General features: G+C 43.6%; 4 non-coding genes and 1 pseudogene across 4 annotated transcripts in view; all 5 read left to right on the forward strand.

The window, feature by feature from the left end:
- Positions 1 to 61, forward strand: part of LOC119119178 — a 119-nt gene extending 58 nt beyond the window's left edge. The window contains exon 1 of the ribosomal RNA XR_005097144.1: positions 1 to 61. This exon is cut by the window's left edge and continues 58 nt beyond it. This is a non-coding gene — a ribosomal RNA (5S ribosomal RNA).
- Positions 62 to 532: 471 nt separating this feature from the next.
- Positions 533 to 651, forward strand: LOC119119179. The gene has a single exon (XR_005097145.1). It is a non-coding gene; the product is annotated as a 5S ribosomal RNA (ribosomal RNA).
- A 469-nt stretch (positions 652 to 1,120) lies between these two features.
- LOC119119180 lies at positions 1,121 to 1,239 on the forward strand. The gene has a single exon (XR_005097146.1). It is a non-coding gene; the product is annotated as a 5S ribosomal RNA (ribosomal RNA).
- A 469-nt stretch (positions 1,240 to 1,708) lies between these two features.
- Positions 1,709 to 1,827, forward strand: LOC119119181. The gene has a single exon (XR_005097147.1). It is a non-coding gene; the product is annotated as a 5S ribosomal RNA (ribosomal RNA).
- Positions 1,828 to 2,298: 471 nt separating this feature from the next.
- On the forward strand, positions 2,299 to 2,407 carry LOC119119176 (annotated as a pseudogene).
- The last annotated feature ends 10,620 nt before the right edge of the window (positions 2,408 to 13,027 follow it).

Below are 13,027 nucleotides of genomic sequence, written 5' to 3' on the forward strand. Positions count from 1 at the left end.
GGGTCGGGCCTGGTTAGTACTTGGATGGGAGACCGCCTGGGAATACCAGGTGCTGTAAGCTTTTTTTTTTTTTTTTTCCACTTCAATTGTTAAAGCAAATTTTGACAACACCCATTACGTATGGCATTCGGAAACTGCAAGCCGAGTTTTAACTCCGACATTGAAACTATACCCGAGTTTCAAATCTATATTGTGTGGCGTCATCCATAGCATTGTAGTTCACGTCTTTTACCGCTAGAGAGCAGACTATGTACAGTGAATAAAGAGGCTGGCTCCCTGTGAACTCAAAGCAGCAGTCTTTATCCGTAAAAAAAAAAAAAAAAAAACACATTGCACTTCCATGTAGGGTTTTTTCCACTTTTCATGACATTTACTTTGATACAGCAAAATGCAGGTCGCAATGGCAAATTTGTGCTACCACATAAAAAGCTGTCAATAACTTTTCATGATAGCCATGTTTCCATGAAACGCCAAGTCTTGGTTTTCAGGGGCGATTGTATCTATAAAATGCATTATTTTGCACTCAACCATGGCTTACGGCCATACTACCCTGAGAACGCCCGATCTCGTCCGATCTCGGAAGCTAAGCAGGGTCGGGCCTGGTTAGTACTTGGATGGGAGACCGCCTGGGAATACCAGGTGCTGTAAGCTTTTTTTTTTTTTTTTTTCCACTTCAATTGTTAAAGCAAATTTTGACAACACCCATTACGTATGGCATTCGGAAACTGCAAGCCGAGTTTTAACTCCGACATTGAAACTATACCCGAGTTTCAAATCTATATTGTGTGGCGTCATCCATAGCATTGTAGTTCACGTCTTTTACCGCTAGAGAGCAGACTATGTACAGTGAATAAAGAGGCTGGCTCCCTGTGAACTCAAAGCAGCAGTCTTTATCCGTAAAAAAAAAAAAAAAAACACATTGCACTTCCATGTAGGGTTTTTCCACTTTTCATGACATTTACTTTGATACAGCAAAATGCAGGTCGCAATGGCAAATTTGTGCTACCACATAAAAAGCTGTCAATAACTTTTCATGATAGCCATGTTTCCATGAAACGCCAAGTCTTGGTTTTCAGGGGCGATTGTATCTATAAAATGCATTATTTTGCACTCAACCATGGCTTACGGCCATACTACCCTGAGAACGCCCGATCTCGTCCGATCTCGGAAGCTAAGCAGGGTCGGGCCTGGTTAGTACTTGGATGGGAGACCGCCTGGGAATACCAGGTGCTGTAAGCTTTTTTTTTTCTTTTTCCACTTCAATTGTTAAAGCAAATTTTGACAACACCCATTACGTATGGCATTCGGAAACTGCAAGCCGAGTTTTAACTCCGACATTGAAACTATACCCGAGTTTCAAATCTATATTGTGTGGCGTCATCCATAGCATTGTAGTTCACGTCTTTTACCGCTAGAGAGCAGACTATGTACAGTGAATAAAGAGGCTGGCTCCCTGTGAACTCAAAGCAGCAGTCTTTATCCGTAAAAAAAAAAAAAAAAAAACACATTGCACTTCCATGTAGGGTTTTTCCACTTTTCATGACATTTACTTTGATACAGCAAAATGCAGGTCGCAATGGCAAATTTGTGCTACCACATAAAAAGCTGTCAATAACTTTTCATGATAGCCATGTTTCCATGAAACGCCAAGTCTTGGTTTTCAGGGGCGATTGTATCTATAAAATGCATTATTTTGCGCTCAACCATGGCTTACGGCCATACTACCCTGAGAACGCCCGATCTCGTCCGATCTCGGAAGCTAAGCAGGGTCGGGCCTGGTTAGTACTTGGATGGGAGACCGCCTGGGAATACCAGGTGCTGTAAGCTTTTTTTTTTTTTTTTTCCACTTCAATTGTTAAAGCAAATTTTGACAACACCCATTACGTATGGCATTCGGAAACTGCAAGCCGAGTTTTAACTCCGACATTGAAACTATACCCGAGTTTCAAATCTATATTGTGTGGCGTCATCCATAGCATTGTAGTTCACGTCTTTTACCGCTAGAGAGCAGACTATGTACAGTGAATAAAGAGGCTGGCTCCCTGTGAACTCAAAGCAGCAGTCTTTATCCGTAAAAAAAAAAAAAAAAAAAACACATTGCACTTCCATGTAGGGTTTTTCCACTTTTCATGACATTTACTTTGATACAGCAAAATGCAGGTCGCAATGGCAAATTTGTGCTACCACATAAAAAGCTATCAATAACTTTTCATGATAGCCATGTTTCCATGAAACGGCAAGTCTTGGTTTTCAGGGTCGATTGTTTCTATAAAATGCATGATTTTGTGATTACCCATGGCTTACGGCCATACTACCCTGAGAACGCCCGATCTCGGAAGCTAAGCAGGGTCGGGCCTGGTTAGTACTTGGATGGGAGACCGCCTGGGAATACCAGGTGCTGTAAGCTTAGGGTTAGGGTTAGGGTTAGGTATTTTGAGTTTGTCTCGCTAAACCTTCCCCAAAGGGTCCGCCGACCCTGTCGGTTAGATAGAAGGCAACGGAAGGCACGGGCCTACGCATGTCTCCCCAGTAAACCCGCCGTACCAGGTCACATAAAATCTGGATTGGGTACGAAGGACGGCGAAGTGTGACTGCACCTCTGCCAGAACCTCCCCCGAGTAGCTGAGGCGCTACCCAGGTCTTCGGCCAGCAAGATGGGAAAAAAAAGTTGAAAAGTGAGAGAAAACAAATCAGAGAAACCCACCTAAACTTCCAACCCTGGATTACATTATGCCTATTCACTTTGCATTATTCTTAACCTAATGTTTTGGTTTTATATTCAACCAACTGTTTTCCTTAGAGATTAAGGTTAGGGTTAGGGTCCGGGGTTAGGGATTATGGTCAGGGTTAGGGGTTAGGGTTAGTAGGGTCAGGGCTAGGGGTCAAGGGTTAGGATTAGGGGTTAGGATTAGGGGTTAAGGTTAGGGGTCAGGGGTTAGGGCTAGCAGGGTCAGGGCTAGGGCTAGGGGCCAGGACCAGGGGTTAGGGGTCAAGGCTAGGGTTAGAGGTCAGGGGTTAGGGTTAGAGGTCAGGGATTAGGGCTAGGCATTTTGAATTTGTCTCACCATACCTTTCCCAAAGGACCCGCCGACCCCGCCGGCCAGACAAAAGGCAATGGAAGGCACCGACCAGCGTATATTCCCTGCAGTAAACCTCGCCGTACCAGGTAATACAAAATCTGAATTGTTTTTCTATCTCTTTTTTGGTACGAAGGATGGCAAAGTGAGACCGCAACTCCGCCAGAATCTACTCCGGGCAGCCGAGGCGCCACCCAGGTCCCTAACCAGCAAGACGGAAAAACAGTGAAAAGTTACAGAAAAGTACAGACCTACAAGGCCTCCTCGTCTTAAACACAACACCCCCCTTGTCTTAAATACCAGACCCCCCTTATATTAATTGTGTCCACTAACCCTTAGTTGTGTTTGAACCAATATATTTTTTTTCAAAATCTATTTTTGTTAAAGAAACTGTTTTGTTTAGAAAGGGTCATTGTTGTAGGTAATTTGGATGTCAAAATTTGGTAGACACCTCATCAGTAGTGGACCTTGGGGTCTTAGAGGTTAGGGTTAGGGTTAGGGTTAGGTATTTTGAGTTTGTCTCGCTAAACCTTCCCCAAAGGGTCCGCCGACCCTGTCGGTTAGATAGAAGGCAACGGAAGGCACGGGCCTACGCATGTCCCCGCAGTAAACCCGCCGTACCAGGTCACATAAAATCTGGATTGGGTACGAAGGACGGCGAAGTGAGAATGCACCTCTGCCAGAACCTCCCCCGAGTAGCTGAGGCGCTACCCAGGTCTTCGGCCAGCAAGATGGAAAAAAAAAGGGTTGCAAAGTGAGAGAAAAAAATCAGAGAAACCAACCTAAACTTCCAACCCTGGATTACATTATGCCTATTCACTTTGCATTATTCTTGACCTAATGTTTTGTTTTTATATTCAACCAACTGTTTTCCTTAGAGATTAAGGTTAGGGTTAGGGGTTAGGGGTCAAGGGTTAAGGTTAGGGTTAAGGTTAGGTTTAGGGTTAGGGGTTAGGGGTTAGGGGCAGCCGAGGCGCCAACCAGGTCCCTAACCAGCAAGACGGAAAAACAGTGAAAAGCTACCGAAAAGTACAGACCTACAAGACTAACCTTGTTTTAAATACAAGACCACCCTTGTCTTAAATTGTGTCCATTAACTCTTAGTTGTGTTTGAACTCATATATTTTTGTTAAAAAAAACTGTTTTGTTTAGAACGGGTCATTGTTGTAGGTAATTTGGATGTCAAAATTTTGTAGACACCTCATCAGTAGTGGACCTTGGGGTCTTAGAGTGTTTCGGCCATTATCACCAGACACCCTCGCCCAAGGGAGGCCCCGCCGGGGTCGATCAAGCCCCGGAGTGTGTCTACTTCGTCAATTGAAATTCCAGTTGCTTGTCCAGTTAACTGTCCAGCTTTAACGCAGACAGAGTAGATCAATTGGTCAGTCTTCTAGTCCTTTTGTTGTACTGATTTGTTCAACTATTAAATGTACATGAACCACCTTTGTATTCCATTTAATGTTGTTTTGCTTCATTTCAGTTTTATTGGGGGACCACCCTTATTATTATAAATGCAAATTGGAATCTATGTGGCCTACCTGTGCTAATGACCTTTAAGGTATTATTTCCACTCTTAATACATTTTATGTCATCAAAGAAGTTTCTCTCAAAGAATCGGAGTAACCTTACATATTACCTGGAAAGAAGGTCTTCCCCAGTGCCACTCTCCTGCGTCACAGCGCCACCGTTGAACGTCCCCCCCAAGAGCCTTGGCGAATCATCGTGGCGGCTCTCGTCATCCAGTCACGCCCCCACATCCAACTGATAAGCACTAAACAATTCCGCTATAACCTATTGGCACCGTTTAATTGTGTTAGTCGTAAAACATTCAAATGTAAATTCAATTCGTATTTCTTTATTTCAAATCATACATTTAGAAATACATCAATTAACGTAAATCGCGATTCCCCTAGGTCCAACTCCCCAGAAGTACTCGTAAACTCCTGTCAATTACTCCGGCGGCTCCTGTAATCCCCCTATCTTCCAAAACCTCATCTCCCCCAAACAACGAACAATATGGAATAAAATGTTCACAAACCCCCTGGTATTATTAAAGTGTTTTACCCGATCCCATTCCTCCGTAAAACTAATTTATAACATTAATAAGATCGTATATTTGTAACGAAATAGCCGTAGGTAAATCATAGCTAATGTTATTAGCGTTAGCAATGCCGAAGTCCCCATAAGCCCCTGCAAAAAACAATGGCGCCTCCCCTAGCCACTAATATTACCGAAGTCCTTCTCTGAATTAATAAGGATCAAATAAATTTTGATTTAACCTCATGAACTCGTTCCTGTATTGACACCCGGTCCCATTCATCCGTAAATTCAATACATATCCCTGAACTAGTCACCTATTTGGAGCGATATCGTCCTGCGCGTACCGCGGCTAACAAGCATTAGCAACCAGGAAATACCCACAAGCCCCGGCCAAAAGTCATGGCGGCCCCCGATAAACAATAACATTATTAAAATTACCCATCTCGGCGCTACTCTTAGAGAACATTTAGATTGGCATTGTTTATTTAAACTCCCCGGTCACTTTTGTCCGTAAAAAAACTTCACTTACCTTACTCTAACTCTGTATTTCGAATCAAAGGTCCCGTATATAAAATAGCTTGTAAACATTAGCCAAACCGGAAGTACCTCCCACCTTCCGGATTGCGTCATGGCAACCCTCTGTCAACAATCCTGCAAATCAAAGTATCCGTTCCAAAAATCGATTAGAATCAAATTTAAAGTTGAAAAACCTTTTAATCTTATTTAATAGTAATTTTCCAACGTATTCATTCCTACCTTCCAAGGATAATATTAACCCCATAATATTTCCGTCTAACTAAGCCCAACTTGTACCACAGCGATTAATGTGACAAGGGCGCCCTCAAGTGTCCTGTCCCGTCCTATGTTTTCTTTTATGTGTTTGAAGAAAATTCCTTCTTTTTTCAATTTTCCTTTTAGAGTCTGCTTCAAATCAAAAATCTAATTCGATTATAGTTCCGCCTTTTCGTTTTGTAATTTAATTCAATTTAATCGTAAATTTTTAAATTTGGTTGGATTTAAAATTCATTCTGGAATCTAGATTTGGTCAAGTTTAGGATTTAGTTTGCAATTTGGTTAAGGGTTAGGATTTGACTCAGGGTAAGGAATTGATTTCAGAATTTGGTTCAGTTTCAAGACTAGAATCTGGTTGAATTTAGGACTTGAAGTTTGTGTTGCAGTGTCCCGTGCTTGGACCGATGCTGTCTCCACTAGTAGCCGTTGCGGTGGATCTTCTCCCCCCCTTTTTTTTGGTGCTTCAGAAGAATTATGACCAGGTTCTCGGTACCTTCTTCTTCTTTCTTCAAAGAGTTCCCGCAGCACATTTACCATTGGCCCTTCGCACGTCGTCGAGCTTTCATCCTAAGTAGGTGAATGCATTCCTTCACCTGCCGTTGTGATGGATCTTCTCTCCCTCTTCGTGCTTCAGAAAAATTAGGACCAGGTTCTTGGTATCTTCTTCTTCTTTCTTCAAGGAGCTCCAGCAGCACATCTACCGCTGTTTGCACTCCCCGCGTCGTCGAGTTTTCTTCCTGAGTGGGTGAATGCCTTCCTTCACCTGCTGGTAAGTTTTGTGGGTTTCTCTCAGTTCCTCCGTGTGGCCTCTCCCCGTTCCAATGAGTGGTGGCTAAGCTATTTCTTCTACCTCACCTTCGTCTTCATCTTCTTAACTCACCATTGGCGTCTCTCCCGTCTCCTCTCAGGCCGCAATGGGTTAGGGTTAGGGTTAGGTTTTTAAGGTTATCTCGCTACACATTCCCCAAAGGGTCCGCCGACCCAGTTGGTTAGATAGAAGGCAGCGGAGGGCACAGGCCGACGCATGTCTCCGTCAGTAAACCTCACCGTACCAGAGTCGCATAAATTTTGGAGTGGGTACGAAGGCCGGCGAAGCGAGACTGCACCTCAACCAGAACCTCCCCCGAGTAGCTGAGGCGCTACCCAGGTCTTCGGCCAGCAAGATGGAAAAAAAGTTGAGAGAGAAAATTGAGAGAAACTCACCTACCCTTCCAACCTTGGATTACATTATGCCTATTCACTTTGCATTATTCTTGACCTAATGTTTTGTTTTTATATTTAACCAACTGTTTTCCTTAGAGATTAAGGTTAGGGTTAGGGTCAGGGTTAGGGGTCAGGGGTCAAAGGTTAAGGTTAGGGTTAAGGTTAGGGTTTAGGGTTAGGGGTTAGGGGCAGCCGAGGCGCCAACCAGGTCCCTAACCAGCAATACGGAAAAACAGTGAAAAGCTACCGAAAAGTACAGACCTACAAGACTAACCTTATCTTAAATACAAGACCACCCTTATATTAATTGTGTCCATTAACCTTTAGTTGTGTTTGAACTAATATATTTTTTTATAAATCTATTTTTGTTAAAAAAACTGTTTTGTTTAAAAAGGGTCCTTGTTGTAGGTAATTTGGATGTCAAAATTTGGTAGACACCTCATCAGTAGTGGACCTTGGGGTCTTAGAGTGTTTCGGCCATTATCACCAGACACCCTCGCCCAAGGGAGGGTTAGGGTTAGGGTTAGGGTTAGGGTCAGGGTCAGGGTCAGGGTTAGGGTTAGGGTTAGGTTTTTAAGGTTATCTCGCTACACATTCCCCAAAGGGTCCGCCGACCCAGTTGGTTAGATAGAAGGCAGCGGAGGGCACAGGCCGACGCATGTCTCCGTCAGTAAACCTCACCGTACCAGAGTCGCATAAATTTTGGAGTGGGTACGAAGGCCGGCGAAGCGAGACTGCACCTCAACCAGAACCTCCCCCGAGTAGCTGAGGCGCTACCCAGGTCTTCGGCCAGCAAGATGGAAAAAAAGTTGAGAGAGAAAATTGAGAGAAACTCACCTACCCTTCCAACCTTGGATTACATTATGCCTATTCACTTTGCATTATTCTTGACCTAATGTTTTGTTTTTATATTTAACCAACTGTTTTCCTTAGAGATTAAGGTTAGGGTTAGGGGTTAGGGGTCAGGGGTCAAAGGTTAAGGTTAAGGTTAGGGTTAGGGTTTAGGGTTAGGGGTTAGGGGTTAGGGTTAGGGTTAGGGTTAGGGGTTAGGGTTAGGGTTAGGGTTGTGGTAGGAGCCCCGCCTCCCATAGGAAGGAGGGGCAAAAGCACGGTCCATCCGTCCAGCACACCTCCCAGCCTCCAGCCCAGGGTTCTGGTGAGCAAAGCGGCGGCGTCGGCCATAGTGGACCGTGGTCCAACCTTGCTCCATAATTAGGATTTTGCCTTTGTTATATATGTAATTATTTATATATGTAATAAAGGTATTTTTTTCTGAACAAAATTGTTTTTATTAAAGCAGTTTTTGATAAAAATATCTTTTTTTAGATTTAGAATGGCCAATATATAATGAAAGTGTGCCCTGACAACGTTTCGGCCGCTAGGGCCTTCCTCAGGTCTGGCACACAAACAAAAAATGAAAAATTGCTGAATTTTGTTGTATGTATTTATTACTGAGTTGTTTACCCTTTGCTCTCCCTAAATGCACTGAGCGTCTGCCGCCCTGCACGTCTATTTATATTCTCAGTTCGGTTCGAGTTTCTAATTTCAAATTTACGTTTTTTGTTTTTGACTTTTTTCTTTTTGGAAATAAAACTGGGTTTTAACTTTATTTCTTTTTGGAAATGAAACCGGATTTTGCCTTAATGGATGTGTTCTAATTACAATTTGTTGTTATGAAGTATGAATTATGTGTTGTCTTGTTTTTCATATATATATATATTTTTATATTATATATTTTTTTTTTTATATTAACACATTATAATTTTATTATTAAATTTGTTGCTTCTCGTTTTTTCTACTACAGGTGAGTGGCTTATTCAGGTAGGTATTTACATATGTACATAAAAAAATATTTTTTGTCTTTTGTGATTTTTTATCTTTTGTGATGTTTTAGTGGGCGTGGTCCGGGGACCAAAGGCGTGGACTACAGGTGAGTGGATTATGCAGGTAGGTATTTATATACAAGTATAATTTGTTGACTTTTTGTCTTTTGAGATTTTTCAGTGGGCGTGGTCCGGGGACCAGAGGCGTGGCACCAATTCGAGGTAAGTAACCAAGGTAGGTATCTAAAGTAAGTGGGTCCGAATTAATTTTAATAAGGTAAGTAGGTCCGAATTAATGTGTATAAATTTGTCCTAATTATGTTAATAGAGCCTGCTGTTTGGAATTCCTGTTCCTAGTGGGACGTAATCAGGGAATTGGATTAGGGTTAGGGTTAGGGTTGGGGTTAGGGTTAGGATTAGGGTTAGGGTTAGGGTTAGGGTTAGGGTTAGGGTTGGGGTTAGGGTTAGGGTTAGGATAGGATGAGGGAGTGGACAGGAACGGGGGAAAGGATCGGACTAGGGGTCCACCCAAAATTCATCACCACAATAGTCTCCACCACAAAGGAGATCATGAAGGCTTGACTCCCAGAGGGCCATCATCCTGACCGCGGTATCAGCCGTCCATTGGAGCTGGTCCCGTTGGACCCGGAACTGCCCGTGTGGTAGCTGGGGAAGCTGTGCAACATCCTCACGTTGTTTGACCCAGCCGTTGACCACGTTGAGGTTCTCCTTTTCACAGTCCGGCAGGAGGTCCGAAAAGTGGATGTGAGGGATGACGACGACCGCTAAAGGGAACTTGTCATCGAGGAACTTAAGCATCCTCTGGATCGACTTAATGGTCGTCTCCTTAGGCTTGTTGGCCCTGTCATAAATGCCAAACGCCAAGACAATGACATCCATACATAGGTCGTGATTCACCCGAGCATTGTCCAGGTAAGTATGGCCGTGCCGAAATATGCCCTCCGGTATACTAATCATTTGCATTTTGTGGCCTGTAGGGGCCGGCATTTGGCCCACATTGGAGTCACCCACAATAAGCCACTCGCACGTGATTTGGTTGGTCCCTTGACCATGGGGGTTTCGCGCTTTCCGGCGTCCAGGTGGTATTGATTCCACTCTGACCTTGCCAGGGGGCCGGGGAGACTCCAGCGGCTGACTCGGAAACGGCGGTGGTAACACCACACCATTGTCCTCATCCTCCACTGCATCATCCAGCCCCGAAACCAAACTTGGTGTCGGTGAAGTCTGGGCCAGGACCGGCGCCAACAGAGCCACGGGCACCGGAACCTGACTTGGTGCCGGCGACGATCGGGTCTGAATCGGCGTCAACAGAGTCACGGGCTTCGTCAATGGAGTCCCGGGCCCCGGGTCCGGACCTGGTGTTGGAGGAGAAGTCGGGCTCGGCGAAGCAGGAGATAGATCCACCGTGCTTGCCCTGACCTGCCCCGCAACATAGTCCAAAGTGTCCTGCGAGAGCCGCGGAAAATTCCGTCTGGCCCACCTCGTCGCCACCGCAAAGGCAGCTTCCCACTCTGGGGTAATGAGTACCTGCAGGTCATTCAAATATTGGGCCAGGCAGGCCAAGTAATGTTCGGTCAGAATCTGGCATGTTGTGTGACCCCAATTCTGAGCATTGCCCATGATCAGGTCCAACGCACCCCCGGTAGGGAATGCTGGCCTGACCATGGTCGACAAAACCTCCACCATTCTTGCAATCATTCGCGGTTGCGGAGCTCCTCTCTCGGGGTCTACATTCCGCAGATGATGGGTCACTTTAATGATGCTGTGCAACTTTCGGACTAGGAGGCCAAAATGGGCATCGGTTTGTCGCCACCTATTGGCCGGAGCCTCGCCTTGGGTGGAATGCACACCAGGAGGCGGTCCACGACCTTGGCGAACCACCGTAGCATACGAGCGAACCCTGAAGCCGGAGTGGCCGGGGGGCACCGGAGGAGGCACTGGCTGGTTAGGATTGTGGTAGGAGCCCCGCCTCCCATAGGAAGGAGGGGCAAAAGCACGGTCCATCCGTCCAGCACACCTCCCAGCCTCCAGCCCAGGGTTCTGGTGAGCAAAGCGGCGGCGTCGGCCATAGTGGACCGTGGTCCAACCTTGCTCCATAATTAGGATTTTGCCTTTGTTATATATGTAATTATTTATATATGTAATAAAGGTATTTTTTTCTGAACAAAATTGTTTTTATTAAAGCAGTTTTTGATAAAGATATCTTTTTTTAGATTTAGAATGGCCAATATGTAATGAAAGTGTGCCCTGACAACGTTTCGGCCGCTAGGGCCTTCCTCAGGTCTGGCACACAAACAAAAAATGAAAAATTGCTGAATTTTGTTGTATGTATTTATTACTGAGTTGTTTACCCTTTGCTCTCCCTAAATGCACTGAGCGTCTGCCGCCCTGCACGTCTATTTATATTCTCAGTTCGGTTCGAGTTTCTAATTTCAAATTTACGTTTTTTGTTTTTGACTTTTTTCTTTTTGGAAATAAAACTGGGTTTTAACTTTATTTCTTTTTGGAAATGAAACCGGATTTTGCCTTAATGGATGTGTTCTAATTACAATTTGTTGTTATGAAGTATGAATTATGTGTTGTCTTGTTTTTCATATATATATATATTTTTATATTATATATATTTTTTTATATTAACACATTATAATTTTATTATTAAATTTGTTGCTTCTCGTTTTTTCTACTACAGGTGAGTGGCTTATTCAGGTAGGTATTTACATATGTACATAAAAAAATATTTTTTGTCTTTTGTGATTTTTTATCTTTTGTGATGTTTTAGTGGGCGTGGTCCGGGGACCAAAGGCGTGGACTACAGGTGAGTGGATTATGCAGGTAGGTATTTATATACAAGTATAATTTGTTGACTTTTTGTCTTTTGAGATTTTTCAGTGGGCGTGGTCCGGGGACCAGAGGCGTGGCACCAATTCGAGGTAAGTAACCAAGGTAGGTATCTAAAGTAAGTGGGTCCGAATTAATTTTAATAAGGTAAGTAGGTCCGAATTAATGTGTATAAATTTGTCCTAATTATGTTAATAGAGCCTGCTGTTTGGAATTCCTGTTCCTAGTGGGACGTAATCAGGGAATTGGATTAGGGTTAGGGTTGGGGTTAGGGTTAGGATTAGGGTTAGGGTTGGGGTTAGGGTTAGGGTTAGGGTTAGGGGTTAGGGTTAGGGTTAGGGTTAGGGTCAGGGTCAGGGTCAGGGTTAGGGTCAGGGGTTAGGGGTTAGGGTTAGGGTTAGGGTTAGGGGTTAGGGGTTAGGGTTAGGGTTAGGGTCAGGGTCAGGGTTAGGGTTAGGGTTAGGGTTAGGATTGTGGTAGGAGCCCCGCCTCCCATAGGAAGGAGGGGCAAAAGCACGGTCCATCCGTCCAGCACACCTCCCAGCCTCCAGCCCAGGGTTCTGGTGAGCAACGCGGCGGCGTCGGCCATAGTGGACCGTGGTCCAACCTTGCTCCATGATTAGGATTTTGCCTTTGTTATATATGTAATTTTTTTATATATGTAATAAAGGTATTTTTTTATGAACAAAATTGTTTTTATTAAAGCAGTTTTTGATTAAAATATCATATTTTAGATTTGGAATGGCCAATATATAATGAAAGTGTGCCCTGACAACGTTTCGGCCGCTAGGGCCTTCCTCAGGTCTGGCACACAAACAAAAAATGAAAGATTGCTGAATTTTATTGTATGTATTTATTACTGGGTTGTTTACCCTTTGCTCTCCCTAAATGCACTGAGCGTCTGCCGCCCTGCACGTCTATTTATATTCTCAGTTCGGTTCGAGTTCCTAATTTCAAATTTACGTTTTTTGTTTTTGACTTTTTTCTTTTTGGAAATAAAACTGGGTTTTAACTTTTATTTCAATTTGGAAATGAAACCGGATTTTGCCTTAATGGATGTGTTCTATTTACAATTTGTTGTTATGAAGTATGAATTTGAATAATGTGTTGTCTTGTTTTTCATATATATATATATTTTTTTATTATATATTTTTTTTATATATTAACACATTATATTTTTTTTATTAAATTTGTTGCTTCTCGTTTTTTCTACTACAGGTGAGTGGCTTATTC

The sequence above is a fragment of the Syngnathus acus genome, unplaced genomic scaffold, assembly GCF_901709675.1.
Source record: "Syngnathus acus unplaced genomic scaffold, fSynAcu1.2, whole genome shotgun sequence".
Lineage (NCBI taxonomy): Eukaryota > Metazoa > Chordata > Actinopteri > Syngnathiformes > Syngnathidae > Syngnathus > Syngnathus acus.